The sequence below is a fragment of the Dromiciops gliroides genome, chromosome 6, assembly GCF_019393635.1.
Source record: "Dromiciops gliroides isolate mDroGli1 chromosome 6, mDroGli1.pri, whole genome shotgun sequence".
In the NCBI taxonomy this organism is placed as follows: domain Eukaryota; kingdom Metazoa; phylum Chordata; class Mammalia; order Microbiotheria; family Microbiotheriidae; genus Dromiciops; species Dromiciops gliroides.
In genome coordinates this window covers 210998801-211009404 of record NC_057866.1, presented here as the reverse complement: position 1 = coordinate 211009404, position 10604 = coordinate 210998801, and the positions used below count along the sequence as shown (strand labels likewise).

At 39.0% G+C, this 10604-nt stretch overlaps 1 pseudogene; it reads left to right on the top strand.

The window, feature by feature from the left end:
• Positions 1-9221: 9221 nt before the first annotated feature.
• LOC122732209 lies at positions 9222-9930 on the top strand (annotated as a pseudogene).
• Positions 9931-10604: the final 674 nt, after the last annotated feature.

The following is a 10604-nucleotide window of genomic DNA, read 5'->3' as shown; positions in this document are numbered from 1 at the left end:
CTTGGCTTGGTTCCTGCTGGATTAGACAGGGCAAGTAACTTGGTTGCTGGGCATGAGTGCTGGTGAGCTATCCTATAGTCAGTTTGTTTAGCCAATATGCTGCTGCCAAACTGGGCTAAACAAGTCCTTCTGGCAATGAGGTCTTCATAGGGTAACATCTCTGCTGTTTGGGTTGACCCACTGAACTCCCTGAACTACTTCTTTTCTGTACAATTCCAATTCTTCTACAACCTCTAGTTTATGGCTGAGGTGGGTGTTACTGTGCTCTTTTCAGCCCTGGTGTTACAGTACTGTTTCCTTAAGGGCAATAACCCTTAGCCAAGTATTAGCAGAAGCCCCTCCTCTTTGATTCCCAAAGTCCCTTAACTCTTGAGGTTCATCACCTCCAGGTAGGAGGTACACAGCAAAATGTTATTTCAGATCCAGAGAAGACGAAGGTTAGGAGGGAAGGGAACAATCGTATGCCTGGTACACAGTAAGCATTTTTAAAAAATGCTTCACTGATGAATGATTTGAAATTTAAGAGGCAACGCGGGATAGGATTTTCAAGGTGAGCAAAGGCCCAAAGCCTAGAAATTGTAGAGAGGATTTAAGGGACAAAGTGATTTCTTGGCTAGAGCACTGAGCTCAAGGAAGGGATTAAATGGACAAGAATTGAGAGGGTGGTTTCCAATTGTAGAGAGCATTGACACTAAAGAAAAGGAATTTACATAGGACTTTCCCCTGTCCCCTGAGGACATTACAATATAGTCAGCCATAGTCTTTCTTTCCGGAAGCTCCATTGCTGCATCACCAACTGCCTAATGGAAATTCTTTTTTAAATAGTATTTTATTTTTTCCAATTACATGGAAAGATAGTTTCCAACATTCATTTTTGTAAGAGTTTAAGTTCTAATTTTTTTCCTCTCTCCTTCCCTTCCCTCTCCCCTCCTGAAGCCAGCCAAGCAATCTGATATAGGTTATACAGTACAACCATGTTAAACATATTTCCACATTAGTCATGTTCCAGTGGAAATTCTTAATTGTTTTATTGATGTGTTTTGTTTTGACATCACAAACATTGACAGATTATTCCCACTTCATGAGAAGTCTCTTGTAACAAAACAAAATAAGTAAGTAACACCAATAATACAGTGACTTCATCAGAGTTCACATAATATTTTACATGTGTAGCATTCCTCTTCTGTATTTAAAAAACACAAAAATCTATTTTCTCTTCCTTCCAATTCCCATATTGATAGAGAGAGAGAGAGAGAGAGAGAGAGAGAGAGAGAGAGAGAGAGAGAGAGAGAGAGATTTTCTTGCAACAAATATGCATAACCAAGTAAAACAAATTCATTCAACATCTGCACCCTAAATCCATCAACTCTCTGTAATGGAGAGAATGTTTAATCGGTCCTCCAAAATCCTGATTGGCCATTGTATTGATTATAGTTCTTTTTTCTATAGTAATGTTATTGTATACAATATTCTCCTGGTTCTGCTAATTTCACTTTTCATTAGCTTACAAATGTCCTCAAAAGTATTTATTTTTTACAATATTGATGTTGCAGTATAAACTGTTCTTCTAATAGTGCTTTCTTCACTCTGCTTAAGTTCAAAAGAGTCTTTCCGTGACTTTTTGAAGTCATCTATTTCCTCATTTCTTACAACACAATAGTATTCCATCATATTCACATGCCACAACTTATATTTCTCAGTTGATAGGCATTCCTATGATGTCCAGGTTGGTGGATTTTTCCCCCCTCACTACAAAAAGAGTTGCTATAAACATTTTTATACATAAAGAATCTTTTCTTGGTATATCAGGGTCATAGGACATGTGCTGTTTTGTGTATAATTCTAAATTGTTTTCCAGAGTGGTTGTACTTGCATACAGGCCCACTGTTTCCCAAGCATCTCCAACATTTATCATTTTTATTTTTTGTCATCTTTCCCCATTCTGATGGATGTGAGGTAAAAATCTCAAAATTGCTTTAATTTGCATTTTTCTAATTGATAGTGTCAAAAATTAAATGTTTTATTTGCCTGTCTTGTATGAAAATAATAATAAACAGATCAGAGGAATAGATTTTGTTTCCATACCAGTCCTCCTATGAACAAAACAGATCAGAGAACATAATGTCTCTCCTACAGGAAAAACCAGATCAGAGACAGACAGAAAAAACATAATACCAATTTATTTTGTCCTGAGAAGAAATATAACATGATCATGCTGGAGACCCTTCCTAAAAGGGCTCAAAGACTCCCTGTTCCTAAGGGTATTTAAGGTTTCTTTGCTCACCAGTTACAGGTTAACTTCATTAGCATGATACAAATCAACCCAAAGCAAATACTGTAAATGTAAATCAGTTAAACAATACAAATCTGTTTAACAGCTTAATTTAAAACAGATGCTATGGTTAGATTATGTGGAAACAGGAAGGGTTTTATCAAAGACAAGAACGTCTAGATAGTTGATCAGGAGAACATTAAGATCTATTTACTTTCTTGGGGAAAGAAGATAATCAATGGGAATTTCAAAGGAGCATTTAAGTTTGTTTATTCTCTTGGGGGAAATGAAGAAGGACTGTCTGGCCTCAATTTGAAGTATTTGAGCAAAAGGCATTTTGCTCCTATTAATCCAGGGTCTCATAAAATCCATTTGGATAATAAGGCAGCTCCATGAAATCGAGGTGATCCATACATTCATATTAACAATGGTGATTTGGAACATTTTTCCTATGACTATATACATACTGAGCTCCTTCCTTGAGAACTACCTTTGCATATCTTTAGGCCACTTTAGGTCAGCAAAGAGCTCTCTTTTTTATATATTTGAAACAGTTTTTATATATCTTGTAAATGACTTTATCACAGAAGCTTACTGCAAAGATTACTGTTATCATTTTCCTTTCAATCTTAGCCTTTTTGCATATTTATGTACAAAACCATTTTAACTTTATATAATCAAAATTATTTCTCGAATCTTCTACGATCCTCTTGATTCCTTGCTTGGTAATAAAATGTTCTCCTACCCATAGATCTAATGGTATTTTCCCTCATGTTTCTCTAATTAGTTTATTATCTGGCCTTTTTATCTAAACTATGTACCCATTTGGAGCTTGTCTTGTTAGAAGGTGTGAGGTGGTGTTCTAAATTCAACTTCTTCCATATAGCTGTCCAATTTTCCCATCAGGCTTTGTTATCTCATTGTTGTCATTTTTAAAAATGAAATAATCTGTTTCTATTAATTTGTTTTGGCCAAACCATTCCTAACAATTAAGTTATTTAATCTCAAATTGGTTTTTACCGCTGTTTCAGTGGCCCTTTATTTAATATATATTTTATCTCATTGTTTCCAGTTTAAAAAACTATAATATTTCTGCCTTTTCTGAATTTGTTTGTGGAGGTTTTAATGCCCTACGGCATGAGCAATTTTTATAGAGGTGCCATGGATAGCTAAGACATATGTATGTTCCTTATTTCCATTCAATAATTTCCAAAAGTCTATCATATCTAGTTTTTCTAAAATTCTATTCGGGTCCTTAGTTTCTTTTTTTTTGTTGTTTATTTTCGTTTATTAGATTTATCTGTGCTGATAGGAACAAATTGAGGTACTCCATTATTATAATCTTTTTGCCTATTTCTTTTAATAATTCATTTAGTTTTTCCTTTAATAATTTTGAAGCTATGCTATTCGGTACATATATATTAAGTATTAAAATCGATTGTTTATATTGCCCTTCAGCAAAATGTACTTTAGTTATCTCTTTTAATTAAGTTTATGCTTTGCTGCTGCCTTGTGTGAAATCAAAATTATTACTGTCCCTGTGTGTGCCTCTGTTTGTGTGTGTGTGTGTGTGTGTGTGTGTGTGTGTGTTTAGATCAGGCATAATAGATTTTGCCCCAACTCTTTGTTTTAAATAAGTGTGAGTTTTTATGTTTCAAGTGTGTTTCTTGCAAACATATTATTTGATTTTGCTTTCTGCTTTTTGGGGTGAGCTTATTACGTTCACAGTCAAAGTTATGTTAGTCCCCCTTTGATATACATGCTATTCATTTCTACCACCAAATCAAAATCCTAGTGCCCATTGTCTATATGCCCCTTCCTTCTTCAATGAATTTGGTAACTGGCTTATAATTTTTCTCCCTTTCCCAAGTCCTGCCCTAATGTTGCTTCAACATACATATTGACTCTCCCTCAAACACCCAGACCACATAGTTCCCCAACCTACTCACTTCTCATAACCTTACTCATCATACCCTTTATCTTATCATCATGAACAAAGGCACCACCCCCAAGTCCAAGCATTCTGAAATACCCTTACCTGACCATAATCTACTGGCTCTCCACGTCTCTCTCTGCCATCCTTTACCCATTATTCATTCACAGTGATCTTCCAAACATTCAGTTTCTCCAGGCCATCTCCTCACTCAATCCTCTTTTCTCTATCTCAATCCCTTGGTGAACCAGTTCAAACTCACACTGTCCTCTTTTCTTGAGTCCCTGCTCCCCTTATTTCAATGATTATACCTGACAAGCCTTAACCTTGCATGATTCCTGCCTTTCCTCCTATACACATCCTGCTGAATACAGGTAGAAAAAATCACACAACTGTTTTCTTTGTTTGTCCTTAATTCTAAAATCTATCCCTTTCACTCTATTCCCTCAGGAGATTTCTTTCTGCAGAGACAGTTGAAGCTTTTAAAAGGGCAAGTCTTTCACTTTCACTTTTGCTTTCCTCCTGAGAGCTGTCTGAAGCCTTTCACTTTCTTTGGTGAGGGCGTTTAGAATATATTCATGACTTGTCTATGAAATTAGTTATTTAGCAATGGGATTGCTTAACACCGGGATGCGGCCAAGCTATACTGCCACCTTCTACTCCATCATCTTGGACATTCTAATTGAAGGTTCTATTGTGATACTGCAGTTAAAGTTTTATGACCTTAAGCAAGTCCAAGATTTTTGCAAGTGTTTTCTTACCTGACTTTTTTTTTTCTAAAAATCAAGTGAGTAGCTTCCTCAGAGTTTCATACATACCCATATAGCCCATATGTTAAGCTATTAAGCTTAATTATTACCATTCATTATCACTTAAGCTAATAAGGCTTAACACTACAATAAGACTTTTGAGACATCATGTATATGTAAATGTATATATGTACATTTATTACATATATATGTATATCATATGTATATTTATGTGATGTGTGTATATGCGTGTTTGTGTATATATATGCATGCATGCATGCATATGTGTGTGCATACCTTTTATGTCTTTAAAAAAACCTGAACAAGACTGGACTGGGAGCTTAGGATAACCACGGGATGTTTCAGGAAACAGATGTTGCCTTTAATGTTTAAGGAAGCAGGCTTAGTTTCACAAGTTGCTGTAGCTGAACTTCTATTAAAAAGACTATAAACTCTAAAAGAGAGAAATAGACTCAGCTCCATTGACTCCCATACCATCATACTAAAAGATTTGTTATTAGTATATTTTCTTGTGCCTCCCAACAGTTACCTCAAGTTATCTGAGGAAAACCATTATTTAACCACAGTCCTGATGCTAGGCATCTGGAACACATGTCTAAAATAGAATTCATTACCTCCCTCCACCAAAGCCACTTTTCTTTACTAAGTTCACTATTTCTGTTGAGTTACATCCAGCCTCCTAGTCACGCAGGTTTGGAAACCTTATAGTCATTCTCCACTTTTCACTCTCTTTCGCCCATTGTATCCAATCACATTTCATTGACCCTACCTTCACTATATCAGATATCCATTCCCCTTTTCACCACTCATAGCGCCACTTCTTTGGACCCTTATTTCTCTCCTGGACTACTGAAATAGACTTCCAAAAGGTATCTTTGTTACACGTCTTCCCCTTCTCCATTCCAACTTCCAGTTACCAAGTTGATATCCCTAAAGCACAGATCTAAGTAACTCTCATGCTTAAAAAAACAAACAAAAACCAAATAAACCTCTAGCACCTCCCCATAGCTTTTAGAATAAAATACAAACTCCTCTTTTTGATATTTAAAACCTTCCATGACCTTACTCCAGGCTAAATACTTATTACACATTGTTTATCTTCACATTCTCTATATTTAGCCAAACTGGCCATGTTGTTCAGCTTTGTCCCTTGTTAAGGGCTAAAATTCTAGCTAAACTGTCTAAAATATCTAATGAGTGGTTGCCAATAAATTATAAGCTTTAGCAAGAGTTAGACTTTTAAGCATTTATTAAGGAGAATAAGAATTTGGTAAAGAGAGAGAGAAAAGGCCTAGAAAAAAAAAAAAAGGGAGAGCGCATTTCTAGCTCCCTTCTCCACCAGCGTCCCCAGGAAAAGAGAGCGAGGCTCCCAGCTCCCCCTTCCTTCTCCCACCAGCAAACGTCACTTCCTGACACCAAAGAAAAGACTCCTGGTCTTGCCCTCAAAGACCTTCACTTCATGGCAGAACTTTCCTATAGTAAGTCTCCAGTAGGTGGCGTCATTCCAATCATTACACCCCCATGCCTGAAATGCATTCTCTCCTTGATTCTGACTTCAAAAATTCCTAGCTCAATTCAAAGCCCAGCTCAATTATTTCATGTATGACACCTTTCCTGATCCCTAGCTGTCAGCTCCTTGTCCCAAATTACTTTGTCTATATTAGAAATACATTCACATACATATTTTTTCTCCTTATAGAATGGAATTTTTTAAAAGTATGGACTTTTTCATTTTCAACCCCAACACCTAAAACATAGTATCAGCTTAAAATATTTGTTGGTAGTATTTGAAATCCCATTCTTTGGAATCTACTAGTCTCACCCCCCCCCCCATTTGCAAGTCATAATACTGTGATGTTTAAAAATCTAAATGTATAACTAAAATCTAATGTGTGGTCGCCTTAAATTAGAAGCTTATAGCACCAGTCTTTGGGCATTAAGAATTTATTAAAGTATATGAGAAGTTAGCAAAAGAGAGAAGAAGAACACAGGGAGTTCAGAAAGAAAAAACGTAGCTACCCTGGTGACTCCACGGGGACCTTCATCCGCCACCAAGACCTCGGAAAAGAAGGATCCCCGTCTCCTTGAGCGGAGGCTCCCAGTGGGACCGAAAGAGGGGGCAGTCCCCCCCTACACACACACACACACACACACACACACACACACACACACACACACACACACACACAGCTCCAAGCTAATTGGCTGGTAGCATTGATTGACATAACTTACAGGCGGTTCTATGAATGGATGTAATGGTTCTATGAATAGATGTAACTTCCAGACACTAGTCACATGCTTTCTCCTCAGAGTGGCCTTGCCCTGGTTCTCACAATATTTTTCTCGGGGGGGGGGGGGGGTGGCACTCTGATTCTCACAACACTTTCTCTCAACTGTTGCTTCCAGACCATCCCTTTACCATTCCATCATTGACCTTTCCTTTTCAGAAGTCCAAACAATCCTTTTATACATATATTACTCTCCCCCACACACACTTCTTATTATAGACTTCTTATTGTATCATTCACCCTCCAGGTTACTCATGAAACTCTCATTGGATTTAAGTCATTAGTGTTAAGTTGTTTCAGTTGTGTCCAACTCTTTATGACCCTATTTGGGGTTTTCTTGGCAAAGATACTGGAGTGGTTTGCCATTTCCTTCTCCAGTTCATTTTACAAATGAGGAACCTGAGACAAGCAGGTTTAAGTGACTTGCCCAGGGTCAGTACAGTTGGTAAATTTCTGAGGTTGGATGTGAACTCAGGTACTCCTGTCTCCAGGACCACCACTCTATCCACTGCTTCATTTAGCTACCCTGAGTCATTATTACAGTTCTTGAACTTAAATTGTCAAGGAATATGGCCAAGGCTACTCTAGCTATCAAAGCAGACAGACAGTTTGGGTGGTAAGTTCACAATGATACTGGTGACCACTCTCACCCACCCCCAAACCCCTAATCTCCACAAAAATGTTTGGGGGTATTTTCCCCTTAAAGTAGGTTTGGAATCTACTCCCATTTAGGGAAATGATGATAAATATGTTATTGTAGAGTCGTTTCAGTCATGTCCAACTCTTTGAGACCCCATTTGGGTTTTCTTGGCAAAGATAACTGAAAGGGTTTGCCATTTCCTTCTTTTGTTTTTGTGGGCCAATGGGGGTTAAGTGACTTGCCCAGGGTCACATAGCTAGTAAGTGTCAAGTGTCTGAGGCCAGATTTGAACTCAGGTCCTCCTGAATCCAGGCCCGGTGCTTTATCCACTGTGCCGCCTAGCCGTCCCTGCCATTTCCTTCTACAGCTCATTTTTACAGATGAGGAAACTGAGGCAAACAGGGTTAAGTGACTTCTCCGGGGTCACACAGTTACTAAGTGTCTGAGGCCAGATTTGAACTCAGAAATATGAGTTTTCCTGATTCCAAGCCCAGTGCCTATCCACTGCACTACCTAGATACCCCCCAAATATGTTTGTTAGCAGAATTGCTCTAGAATTACAGAAATTCCAAAATTAACATGTAATACTTCAAATATGTCACGTAAGGTTAAGAAATTTATCCAAAAGATACGGATGAGCAAACTTAATGATATATTGCAGGACCTAGTTTGGCAGGTGAGCCTTAGCTGGAGCATCAAAAGTACCCTGGTGGAGAGAGAGTAAGTATTACGTGCCAAGCAAGTGTGGCAGCCACTGTCACATTAACCACCATTTCCCCTCAGACTTCAATGGAGACAACCTAGGACTCTGAACCTGAGAGCATGGAGAGCTTCCAGTCCAGTGCCCTTGACTACAATCCTGGAAAGCCAACCCAGGGGAGATGCAGCCCAGCGACTGTTCCCGCAAGTGCTATGACCCTCCCCTGATTCATTCAGCCTCACCCATTATCCAGACATTCAACAATGATCATTTCCCCTTTCTTTTTGTCATTTTTGCCAGACTTAGTGCAATGTCAGCATTATTTTTGATTAGTATTCCTCTAATTATGAGTGATTTGGATATTTTTCGTATGTTTATTGATAGCTTAGATTTTTTTCCCTTTGAAAATGGCTCGTTCTTCCTCTTTAACCATTTCTCTATCATGGAATGCTTCTTATTTTTGTAAATCTGAATCATTACCTTATGGATCTTAGATATAAGGCCCTTCTCTTCTTGCTAACTACCATCCCATACCTCTTCTGCCGTTTATGGTTTAACTCATTGAAAAAGCTATATTCGGCAAGGACTCCTAGAAGCGTCAGTTGAAAGGCGAGAGCGATGGCGGCCATCGCTGAGCCAGGGAGCGAGGTGGCGGAGGCTCCTGCGGAGACCGCAGACCTGGCCGCTCCCCAAGAACAGGAGTGGAAGCTGGAAAGGGAACGGGAGCGGAGCAGGAACTTCCTTCGGGGCCTGGAACTGCTGAAGCAGGGGGCAGAGGCGCGCGTGTACCTGGTGATCAATGAGCACTTTCCGAAACGCTACCGGCACCCGACCCTGGACGCGCGGCTCGGGCCCTGCTGCGCTGCCGCCCCAGTTGTGTTTTTTGTAGACTATGCCTCCAACTGCTTATACCTGGAAGATATTGAAGAGTCCTTGACCGTCAGGGACTATATTTAATCAATTCAGAAGACTGAAACAGATCCGGAAAAACTCTCCCTCTTAGGAAGAAAGATTGGGAAGGTTCTGGCACAAATGCATGATGAAGATGTTATTCATGGAGATCTCACCACCTCAAACATGCTTCTGAAGCTGCCTGTTGAACAACTGAGCCTGGTACTCATAGACTTTGGGCTCAGTTTCCCTTCCTGAAGATAAAGGTGTAGACCTATATGTTCTAGAAAAGGCCTTCTTAGTACACATCCCAACACCAAGACTGTACCAGGACCTTCTAAAAAGTTACTCGTTAGAATCCAAAAAGTCAGGCCCTGTGCTAAAAAAGTTAGATGACGTATGCCTGAGAGATAGGAAGCAGTCTATGATTTGGTAGGAGAAGATTCTGTGTTCGTACCACGTAATTTTTTTTCCCAATAAAATTTCCAGAGGCTAAAAATAAAAAGAAAAGAAAAGAAAAAGCTATCTTCAATAGGTGCTTCCACTTTCTCCTTACTCTTTTGTTTACCCCTGTACAACTCAGCTTCTGCCTTCATCATTCCAATGAAACTTCTCTCTCTAAATTTACCAGTGGTCTCAGCTACCAAATGAACTTTTCTCAGTCATCATTCTTTTCAGCATCTCTGTAAGCCTTTGATTCTTGATCACTCTCTCCCCCTTGATTTTTGCTTTTCTCTAAGTTTTGAGGATGCCACTCACTTTTGATTCTTCTACTACCTATCAGACCACTCCTCAGTCTCCTTCACTGGATCCTTACCTGGATCGTGCCCTCTAACTATAGGTATCCCACAGTGTCCTTTCCTGGGCTCTCTTCCCTTCCCTCTGTATACTGACCTGACGAGCTAATCAGTGCCCCTGGATTTAATTGCTAATTTTTGAATCTATCTACCCTGTCCCAACCTGTCTGATGACTTCCAATCTAGCATCTCCAACTACCTTTCAGATATCTCAAATTGGACGTCTAATAGACATCTTAAACTCAATATTTATCCCCTTAAACCCTCCTCCCACAACATTACTACTGTTGAAGGAAACACGATCCTTATAGTC